Genomic DNA, 12181 nt, shown 5'->3' with positions numbered 1-12181 from the left:
AAATAAACGTCCCATCGCTATTTTTACGAACTGTCAATCATTCGATCAATCAATCATTCAAACGATCGATCAATTGATTGATTGATCAATCATGATCACAAACCTTCAATCAACCAATACACGTATCTTCTCCGTTGAATTCATGAAAGAAAAAAACTTTAATTCGCTTCGCGTATCATTATGGCACCCTCAACGGAGTTGGGGTGACATCTTGTTATTCTACGTTTCTTTTTTTTCTTTTTATTTTTATTCTTCCACACATTTTGTCCACGCTATTTCTCGTAATTGGTCAGACCCATGTTGATGGAACTATACCATAATATGAACCGCCATGTGAAGTTGTGCAAAAGACATTGGAATGGTAAAAAATGGCCGCCGTTACCATGGAAACTACAAAAATGCAAAAAAAAATCCAAATTTTAAATCTTTCGTTATAAGAGGCAAAGTCTTGAAAGTTTATGTAAATGTTGGCAGTGGTGCCCCGAGGTACCAACAGTACTTGGAATTTCCAAAATGGCTGCCATTGCCATGGAAACTGGACAAAAGTTTAACATTGACCCTATGGGAAAATGCATATAAGCTGCATTTTCTTTAGAAATATAACAACAATTCCACGGAAATCGTAATTAGGAGTATGTGCATAGGGTCACATGCAATGCTGTACTGCTAACATGTACTAGAATATTCTAGAATAAAAAATATGTAATTTATTTAATGTGCTTTATAGAGAAAATCGCCACCGAGAGAACGAGTAACACTCAGAGTACAAATTACTGACATTTCTGCACTTGCGTTAAAGTACATATCCGTGAATGACACACCTGCTAAAATATACACATTAGCTGAAATCAATCGATAAACATGTAATTAAATTGTACACGATAAGTTACATGTATTGTATGATACGCGAGCTATTGAAGAATAAATTGAACAGTTAATACGCCGCTCCGTCAATATATACACATGTTGTCTGTCCAAGGTCCCCTCTAAAAAGAATATTAATATGCTAAGTCCACGATAATATACTTCAGTATCACGTGACACCACCTTCCTACTCGCGCGCGTGTCTAATTTTAGATTTAAAAGGATTCCTAAACTATGTATAGAACTGAAACGTAGTCTACGGAAAAGAAAAAAAAAAGGGGGGGGGGGGGGGGTGGTGTTAAGAAATGCTGATTCTGTCATGTATAATAGATATGTCATTTGACTTTTGTACACTCATAAGTGTTGATGCTACTGTGACAATGTGCAGTACGGGGTGCCATCATCAGCTATTGCTAGCAATAGCAAATCTAGTGTTAAAATAACTCAGTCGCAATTCATTTTTTTTTTCGGATCTAAGAGTTGTTCTCAATACTACATGTAAAATTGTGCGTGAGATATTTGTCACTGAACAGCACGAAACATATAGACAATGAAAAAACCCATGCAAAATATGTCATTTTCGGCTATAGAAAGTATTGATCAATCAACCAAATCATGATCAGAGTGATCAAATCATGATAACATTGATTAAATCATGATTAGAGATCGATCAATCAATCAAGTGTTGATATCAAACAAGTAATCAATCAAGTGCAGAATCCGAAATAAACGTCCGGTCGCTATTTTTACAAACTGTCAATCATTCGATTAATCAATCAATCAAACGATGAGATCCTGATCAGAGTGATCAAATCATGATCACATTGATCAAATCATGATTAGAGATCGATCAATCAATCAAGTGTTGATATCAATCGAGTGCAGAATCCGAAATAAACGTCCCATCGCTATTTTTACGAACTGTCAATCATTCGATCAATCAATCATTCAAACGATCGATCAATTGATTGATTGATCAATCATGATCACAAACCTTCAATCAACCAATACACGTATCTTCTCCGTTGAATTCATGAAAGAAAAAAACTTTAATTCGCTTCGCGTATCATTATGGCACCCTCAACGGAGTTGGGGTGACATCTTGTTATTCTACGTTTCTTTTTTTATGTCACCCCTTTGAAAAAGGGGGGATATATTGTTATTCTACGAATTTTTTCTTCCACACTTTTTGTCCAGCCGAGTTCTCGGAGATGCCTTGACATACATTTATAAAACTGCACCATAATGACAATCCCCATGTGCAGATGTGCACCTTGGGTTTGGAATTTCCAAGATGGCCGCTGTTACCATGGAAACGACAAAAATGTGAAAAACCGAAAAATGGTCCAAATTACATAAAACTTTCAGAACTAATAACTCATCGACAGAAGGCGTGACATCCATCTTGAGAACTTTCAAAATGGCTACCGTTGTCATGGAAACTGTCCAAACGTGAAAAAAACGAAAATAAATCCTTAATTAATTCATAGAAAATAAACCGCTACAGATACGACCAAAAAAACCGTAAGTAGAAAACAGTAGTATAAACTGTAGAATTCATTGCCGTTGGAATTTTTAAGATAGCTGCTGTTACCATGGAGATAACGCTTAAAGTGCACATTGGACCCATATGGTAAAAAACGTCAAAGTAACATTTTTGTACAGATTTTAACCTCATTCCCGTTACAATTATATTGTATTGTCATCTGCCTTTAAAATTTTCAAAATGGCCGCCGTTGCCATGGAAACAGCTAAAAAAAAAAAAAAAAAAAAAAAAAAAAAAACTCGAAAATTTGAGACAAAATTCTGTGATTAAGACTATGTGCAAAACGTCTTCTAGAATATGCTAGAAGAAAACTAATACATAATTCAAAGTGCTTCTATTCTATACGAAAATCGTGCTTAAGAGAGAAAATCGCCACTGAGAGAGAGAGAAACACGAAGAGTACACATAATTGACATTTCTGCACTTGCATTAAAGTACACATCCGTTAATTGAACACCTGCAAAAATATACACATTAGCTGAAATCAATCGATAAGCGTGTAATTAAATTGTACAAGATAAAATACATGTATCGTGTGGTACGCGAGATATTGAAGAATAAAATGAACAGTTAGTATGCCGCTCCGTCAATATATACACATGTTGTCTGTCCAAGGTCCCCTCTAAAAAGAATAGTAATGTACTAACTCCACGATAATATACTTCAGTATCACGTGACACCACCTTTCTTCTTCGCGCGTGTGTCTAATTTAAGATTTTAAAGAGTTCCCCAACTATATATAGACATCACTCTTAGTCTACGAGAAGAGAAAGGGGGGGGGGGGTCAAAGGCATGTATACTATACGTGCCATGTGACTTTGGTACACTCAAACTGGTTGCTGCTACTGTGACAAAGTCTAGAACGGGGTGACATCCTCCGCTATTGCTTGCAATGGCAAATCTAGTGTTAGAATAACTCATTCGCTATTCATTTTTTCTGATGAGAAAACAGGAAATAGAGTATTTTTCTCAATTGTACGTGTAAAATTGTTCACAGATATTTGTCACTGAACAGCACAAAACGTATAGACAAGGAATAAACCAATGCAAAATGTGTCACGTTATGCTATACAAAGTATTGATCAATCAATCAAATCATGATTCAAGTGATCAAATCATGATAAGAGATCAATCAATCAAGTTTTGACATCAAACAAGTAATGAGTCAAGTGCAGATATCGGAAAAAAACGTCCCCTTCCCATTTTACAAACTGCCTATCAATCGATTAATCAATCAATCAAACGATTAATCAATCAATGATTGATCAATCATGATCACAAACCATCAATCAACCAATCCACATATCTTTCACGTTGAGTTTATGAAACAAAATACGTTTAATTATCTGTTGAACAATCGACTTCTGCGTATTATTATGTCACCCCTTTGAAAAAGGGGGGATATATTGTTATTCTACGAATTTTTTCTTCCACACTTTTTGTCCAGCCGAGTTCTCGGAGATGCCTTGACATACATTTATAAAACTGCACCATAATGACAATCCCCATGTGCAGATGTGCACCTTGGGTTTGGAATTTCCAAGATGGCCGCTGTTACCATGGAAACGACAAAAATGTGAAAAACCGAAAAATGGTCCAAATTACATAAAACTTTCAGAACTAATAACTCATCGACAGAAGGCGTGACATCCATCTTGAGAACTTTCAAAATGGCTACCGTTGTCATGGAAACTGTCCAAACGTGAAAAAAACGAAAATAAATCCTTAATTAATTCATAGAAAATAAACCGCTACAGATACGACCAAAAAAACCGTAAGTAGAAAACAGTAGTATAAACTGTAGAATTCATTGCCGTTGGAATTTTTAAGATAGCTGCTGTTACCATGGAGATAACGCTTAAAGTGCACATTGGACCCATATGGTAAAAAACGTCAAAGTAACATTTTTGTACAGATTTTAACCTCATTCCCGTTACAATTATATTGTATTGTCATCTGCCTTTAAAATTTTCAAAATGGCCGCCGTTGCCATGGAAACAGCTAAAAAAAAAAAAAAAAAAAAAAAAAAAAAAACTCGAAAATTTGAGACAAAATTCTGTGATTAAGACTATGTGCAAAACGTCTTCTAGAATATGCTAGAAGAAAACTAATACATAATTCAAAGTGCTTCTATTCTATACGAAAATCGTGCTTAAGAGAGAAAATCGCCACTGAGAGAGAGAGAAACACGAAGAGTACACATAATTGACATTTCTGCACTTGCATTAAAGTACACATCCGTTAATTGAACACCTGCAAAAATATACACATTAGCTGAAATCAATCGATAAGCGTGTAATTAAATTGTACAAGATAAAATACATGTATCGTGTGGTACGCGAGATATTGAAGAATAAAATGAACAGTTAGTATGCCGCTCCGTCAATATATACACATGTTGTCTGTCCAAGGTCCCCTCTAAAAAGAATAGTAATGTACTAACTCCACGATAATATACTTCAGTATCACGTGACACCACCTTTCTTCTTCGCGCGTGTGTCTAATTTAAGATTTTAAAGAGTTCCCCAACTATATATAGACATCACTCTTAGTCTACGAGAAGAGAAAGGGGGGGGGGGGGTCAAAGGCATGTATACTATACGTGCCATGTGACTTTGGTACACTCAAACTGGTTGCTGCTACTGTGACAAAGTCTAGAACGGGGTGACATCCTCCGCTATTGCTTGCAATGGCAAATCTAGTTTCTTTTTATTTTTATTCTTCCACACATTTTGTCCACGCTATTTCTCGTAATTGGTCAGACCCATGTTGATGGAACTATACCATAATATGAACCGCCATGTGAAGTTGTGCAAAAGACATTGGAATGGTAAAAAATGGCCGCCGTTACCATGGAAACTACAAAAATGCAAAAAAAAAATCCAAATTTTAAATCTTTCGTTATAAGAGGCAAAGTCTTGAAAGTTTATGTAAATGTTGGCAGTGGTGCCCCGAGGTACCAACAGTACTTGGAATTTCCAAAATGGCTGCCATTGCCATGGAAACTGGACAAAAGTTTAACATTGACCCTATGGGAAAATGCATATAAGCTGCATTTTCTTTAGAAATATAACAACAATTCCACGGAAATCGTAATTAGGAGTATGTGCATAGGGTCACATGCAATGCTGTACTGCTAACATGTACTAGAATATTCTAGAATAAAAAATATGTAATTTATTTAATGTGCTTTATAGAGAAAATCGCCACCGAGAGAACGAGTAACACTCAGAGTACAAATTACTGACATTTCTGCACTTGCGTTAAAGTACATATCCGTGAATGACACACCTGCTAAAATATACACATTAGCTGAAATCAATCGATAAACATGTAATTAAATTGTACACGATAAGTTACATGTATTGTATGATACGCGAGCTATTGAAGAATAAATTGAACAGTTAATACGCCGCTCCGTCAATATATACACATGTTGTCTGTCCAAGGTCCCCTCTAAAAAGAATATTAATATGCTAAGTCCACGATAATATACTTCAGTATCACGTGACACCACCTTCCTACTCGCGCGCGTGTCTAATTTTAGATTTAAAAGGATTCCTAAACTATGTATAGAACTGAAACGTAGTCTACGGAAAAGAAAAAAAAAAGGGGGGGGGGGGGGGGGGTGGTGTTAAGAAATGCTGATTCTGTCATGTATAATAGATATGTCATTTGACTTTTGTACACTCATAAGTGTTGATGCTACTGTGACAATGTGCAGTACGGGGTGCCATCATCAGCTATTGCTAGCAATAGCAAATCTAGTTATTATATTTATTCTTCCACACTTTTTTGTCCATGCTATTTCTCGGAATTGGCTTGAACAATATTGATGGAACTATACCATAATGTAGACAAGAACATTCTATAGTGCAGTGGGGTATGGCACCGTCAAGATGGCTGCCGTTACCATGGAAACTAAACAAATGTGAAAAAATCCTGTTTTTTGTTTTGGTGAACTATTTGGATACTATTTAACTCAGAATCATTATATTTTAATACAATGTAGGTGCCCACTATATACAGGTGTTGGATGATTTTGGCACTCATTGGAACTACTATGTTGCCATGGAAACTACTCCAAAAAAATCAAAAATCTCAAAATGTTCCAAACTTAATAAAACTTCACAGTAACGATGAGCAACATTGGAAGATGTGGAATTTGGCGTTGGAATTTCCAAAATCGCTGTTGTTACCATGGAAACAATGCAAAAAGGTCAAAACTTTGAATTTTCACAGAACATTCTAGAACATCAATGTTTAAATTATTCTAGAGACATTAAATGGTATATGATTGTGGAGGGAAAAAATTGTAGCGGGGGTTTGACTTTGGAATATTCAAAATGGCCGCCGTTACCATGGAAACAGCAAAAATACAAAAAACTTCAAAATGTTTCAAATTTATTGAAACTTATAACGAATGTTGCTCAGCTAATGTAGACTTGACTTTTGAGTTTGGAATTTCCAAAATGGCCGCCGTTACCATGGCTGCCGCTCACCTGGCAATAGGGGAAGGGTGCCATCCGCTATTGCTTGCAATCGCAAATCTAGTTATGGCACCCTCAACGGAGTTGGGGTGACATATTGTTATTGTTCGTTTCTTTTTTTCTTATTATTATTATTATGTCACCCGATCGACAATGTCGGGTGACATATTGCTTTTCTTATGTTTCTTTGTTATTATTATTATTCTTCCACCTTTTTTTGTCCGTCAGCTTTTTTGGAGTAAAATGGAACCAATCTTAATGATAGTTCAACATAGGGAGGAACTAAAAATTTCGGGTTGCAGGTGGGTCTAAGACCATAAAAAATGGCTGCCGTTTCCATGGAAACGGAACAATTGTGAAAAATTCCAGTTTTTGTTTTTGGTAAATAATTTGGAGATGCTTAAACTCAGAATCATTATATTTTAATACAATTGAGGTGCCGGCCATATACTGGTTTTGGATGATTTTGGCAATCATTGGAGCTACTATGTTGCCATGGAAACTGCACCAAAAATTTCAAAAATATGAAAATGCTCCAATTGTTGTGAAAGTTAAACATAACGATGAGCAACTTTGATAGATAAGAAATTTGGCGTTGGAATTTCCAAAATGGCTGCCGTTACCATGGAAACAATGCAAAAAGGTCAAAAGGCTCCAAAAACGTCTGGGTTTGGTGAATAACTTTGTTATCCTTGAACTAAAAATCATAAAATGTCTATACAATGTAGTTGTCCACTATATACAGGTTTTGTATGATTTTGACAATCATTGGAACTACTATGTTACCATGCATGGATACAGGATCAAAAATTTCAAAAATTGTAAAATGGTCCAAAATTGATGAAACTTAATATGCTTGTTGACTGGCAAGTCTGGATGACACTTTTGGAGTTGGAATTTCCAAAATGGCCACCGTTGCCATGGAAACTGCAGAAATGTCAAATATTTTCAAAATCCTCCAAACTTAATGAAACTTGATAGTATGGTTAACTGGCAGGTAAAGATGAGACTCTTGACTTTAAAATTTTCAAAATGGCTGCTGTTGCCATGGAAACAGCAGAATTTGAAATTACTCAAAATGCTCTGAATGTACTGAAAATTTACAGAAACGTGTATTGCCATTCATATATGCGCATTCACTGTTCAACAATTTTGAAATGGCTGCCGCTTAGTGGCAATTAGGGGAAGGGTGACATCCGCTATTGCTTGCAATGGCAATTCTAGTTATATTTATTCTTCCACACTTTTTTGTCCATGCTATTTCTCGGAATTGGCTTGAACAATATTGATGGAACTATACCATAATGTAGACAAGAACATTCTATAGTGCAGTGGGGTATGGCACCGTCAAAATGGCTGCCGTTACCATGGAAACGAAACAAATGTGAAAAAATCCAGTTTTTTGTTTTTTTGAACTATTTGGATACTATTTAACTCAGAATCATTATATTTGAATACAATGTAGGTGCCCACTATATACAGGTGTTGGATGATTTTGGCACTCATTGGAACTACTATGTTGCCATGGGAACAACACCAAAAATTTCAAAATTCTCAAAATGCTCCAAACTTCAGGAAACTTCTCAGTAATGATGAGCAACATTGGAAGATGTGGAATTTGGCGTTGGAATTTCCAAAATATCTCTTGTTACCATGGAAACAATGCAAAAAGGTCAAAACTTTGAATTTTCACAGAACATTCTAGAACATTAATGTTTAATAGGCATTAAATGGTATATGATTGTATATGATTATGGAGGGACATAATTGCAGCGGGGGTTTGACTTTGGAATATTCAAAATGGCCGCCGTTACCATGGAAACAGCAAAAATACAAAAAATTTCAAAATGGTTCAAATTTATTGAAACTTATAACAAATGTTGCTCAGCTAATGTACACTTGACTTTTGAGTTTGGAATTTCCAAAATGGCCGCCGTTACCATGGCTACCGCTCACCTGGCAATAGGGGAAGGGTGCCATCGCTATTGCTTGCAATCGCAAATCTAGTTTTTATTATTTTTCTTCCACACATTTTGTCCAGGAGTTTTCAGGAAATCCAATGATCCAAAGTTGATGGAACTCTATTATATAGAGGACCCTTAGGTCAAGAGTTGCAGGCACCATGGAAGGGTTCAAGATGGCTGCCGTTTCCATGGAAACTGCAAAAATGTGAAAAATTTTCAAAATTCCAAATTCTTCATTATAAGACCCAAGTGGATGAAACTTTGTGGAAGTGTTACCTGATATGCCTAGATGTGCATGCAATATCAAGAGGTTCCAAAATGGCCGCCATTGTCATGGAAACAGGGCTAAAGTTTAACATTGACCGTATGGGAAAACACATAAAAGCTACATTTTCTTGAAGAATATAGCATCAATCCCAATGAATTTTTATAGATATGATACATGGCAGGTACCAATGTGGCACCTGTCTTTGGAATTTTGGAAATGGTAACTGTTACCATGGAAACAGCAAAAATTTCAAAAATTTCAAAATGCTCCAAACGAGATAAAATTTTACACCAATGTTAATAAACATGTGCAAAAGGGCTCTTTGACTTTGAAATTTTCAAAATGGCTGCCACTCGCCTGGCAATGGGGGAAGGGTGCCATCCGCTATTGCTGGCAATTGCAAATCTAGTTATGGCACCCTCAACGGAGTTGGGGTGACATATTGTTATTGTTCCGTTCTTTTTTGTCTTATTTTTATTTTTATTCTTCCACACATTTTGACCAAAAAAATGGCTGCCGTTACCATGGAAACGGAACAATTGTGAAAAATTTCAGTTTTTGTTTTTGGTGAATAATTTGGAGATGCTTAAACTCAGAATCATTATATTTTGATACAATGAAGGTGCCAGGCATATACTGGTTTTGGGTGATTTTGGTCATTATTGGAACTACTATGTTGCCATGGAAACTACACCAAAAATGTCAAAAATATGAAAATGCTCAAATTCATTTGAAACTTTAGCATAACGATGAGCAACTTTAGTAGATGTGGAAATTGGCGTTGGAATTTCAAAAATGTCTGCCGTTTCCATGGAAACAGGGCAAAAATGGTAAAAACGCTTTAAAAACCATTAAAAGTTGCATTTACTTCCTTAAAATGGTAGGTCAAATCCATTGAAACTCTGATGGTATGTTCCCTCCCATGTACCAATGTGGTATCTGCCATTAGAAATTTGGAATGGTATCTGTTACCATAGAAACCAGCCAAAATGTCAAAAATTTTAAAAATTTCAAAATGCTCAAAAAGTAATGAAACTTAAAAGGATTGTTGACTTTCATGTCTGCATGAGACTTTTGAAGTTGGAATTTCCAAAATGGCCACCGTTGCCATGGAAACTGCAGAAATGTCAAAAATGTTCAAAATGCTCCAAACTTAATGAAACTTAATATTATTGTCAACTGACATGTATAGATGAGACTTTTGACTTTAGAATTTTCAAAATGGCTGCCGTTGCCATGGAAACAGCAGAAATGTGACACTTTTGTCAACGCACTTATTGTAGTGACAATTTACAGAAAGATATATCGCAATTCATAGATCTGCATTCACTGTTTAGATGTTTCAAAATGGCTGCCACTTAGTGGCAATGGGGGGAAGGGTGACATCCGCTATTGCTTGCAATGGCAATTCTAGTTATTATTATTCTTCCACCTTTTTTTGTCCGTCAGCTTTTTTGGAGTAAAATAGAACCAATCTTAATGATAGTTCACCATAGGGAGGAACTAAAAATTTTGGGTTGCAGGTGGGTCCAAGACCATTAAAAATGGCTGCCGTTTCCATGGAAACAGAACAATTGTGAAAAATTCCAGTTTTTGGTTTTTGTGAATAATTTGGAGATGCTTGAACTCAGAATCATCATATTTTAATACAATGTAGGTGGCAGCCATACACTGGTTTTGGATGATTTTGGCAATCATTGGAACCACTATGTTGCCATGGAAACTACTCCAAAAATTTCAAAAATATGAAAATGCTCCAATTTTTTGGAAACTGTAGCATAACGATGAGCAACTTTGGTTGATGTGGAATTTGGCGTTGGAATTTCCAAAATGTCTGCCGTTTCCATGGAAACAATGCAAAAAGGTCAAAATGCTCCAAAAACTTCCAGGTTTGGTAAATAACTTTGGTATGCTTGGACATGAAATCATAAAATTTGTACACAATATAGTTGTCCACTATATACAGGTTTTGTATGATTTTGACAATCATTGGAACTACTATGTTACCATGGATACAGGATCAAATATTTCAAAAATTTCAAAATGCTCCAAAATTGATGAAACTTAATAGGATTGGTGACTGGCAATTCTGGATGAGACTTTTGGAGTTGGAATTTTCAAAATGGCCACCTTTGCCATGGAAACTGCAGATATGTCAAATATTTCAAAAATTTCAAAATGCTCCAAAATTGATGAAACTTAATATGATTGGTAAATGGCAAGTCTGGATGAGACTTTTGGAGTTGGAATTTCCAAAATGGCCACCGTTGTCATGGAAACTGCAGAAATGTCAAAAATTTTCAAAATCCTCCAAACTTAATGAAACTTGATATTTGTGTTAACTGGCAGGTAAAGATGAGACTTTTGACTTTGAAATTTTCTAAATGGCTGCCGTTGCCATGGAAACAGCAGAATTTGAAATGATTCAAAATGCTCTGAATGTACTGAAAATTTACAGAAACGTGTATTGCCATGAATATATATGCATTCACTGTTCAACAATTTTGAAATGGCTGCCGCTTAGTGGCAATTAGGGGAAGGGTGACATCCGCTATTGCTTGCAATGGCAATTCTAGTTATTATGTCACCCGATCGACAATGTCGGGTGACATATTGCTTTTCTTATGTTTCTTTGTTATTATTATTATTCTTCCACCTTTTTTTGTCCGTCAGCTTTTTTGGAGTAAAATGGAACCAATCTTAATGATAGTTCACCATAGGGAGGAACTAAAAATTTCGGGTTGCAGGTGGGTCTAAGACCATAAAAAATGGCTGCCGTTTCCATGGAAACAGAACAATTGTGAAAAATTACAGTTTTTGGTTTTTGTGAATAATTTGTAGATGCTTGAACTCAGAATCATCATATTTTAATACAATGTAGGTGCCAGCCATACACTGGTTTTGGATGATTTTGGCAATCATTGGAACCACTATGTTGCCATGGAAACTACTCCAAAAATTTCAAAAATATGAAAATGCTCCAATTTTTTTGAAACTGTAGCATAACGATGAGCAACTTTAGTAGATGTGGAATTTTGCGTTGGAATTT

This window comes from Mytilus trossulus, chromosome 12 (assembly GCF_036588685.1).
Source record: "Mytilus trossulus isolate FHL-02 chromosome 12, PNRI_Mtr1.1.1.hap1, whole genome shotgun sequence".
Lineage (NCBI taxonomy): Eukaryota > Metazoa > Mollusca > Bivalvia > Mytilida > Mytilidae > Mytilus > Mytilus trossulus.
Note: the sequence above shows the minus strand (reverse complement) of the source record.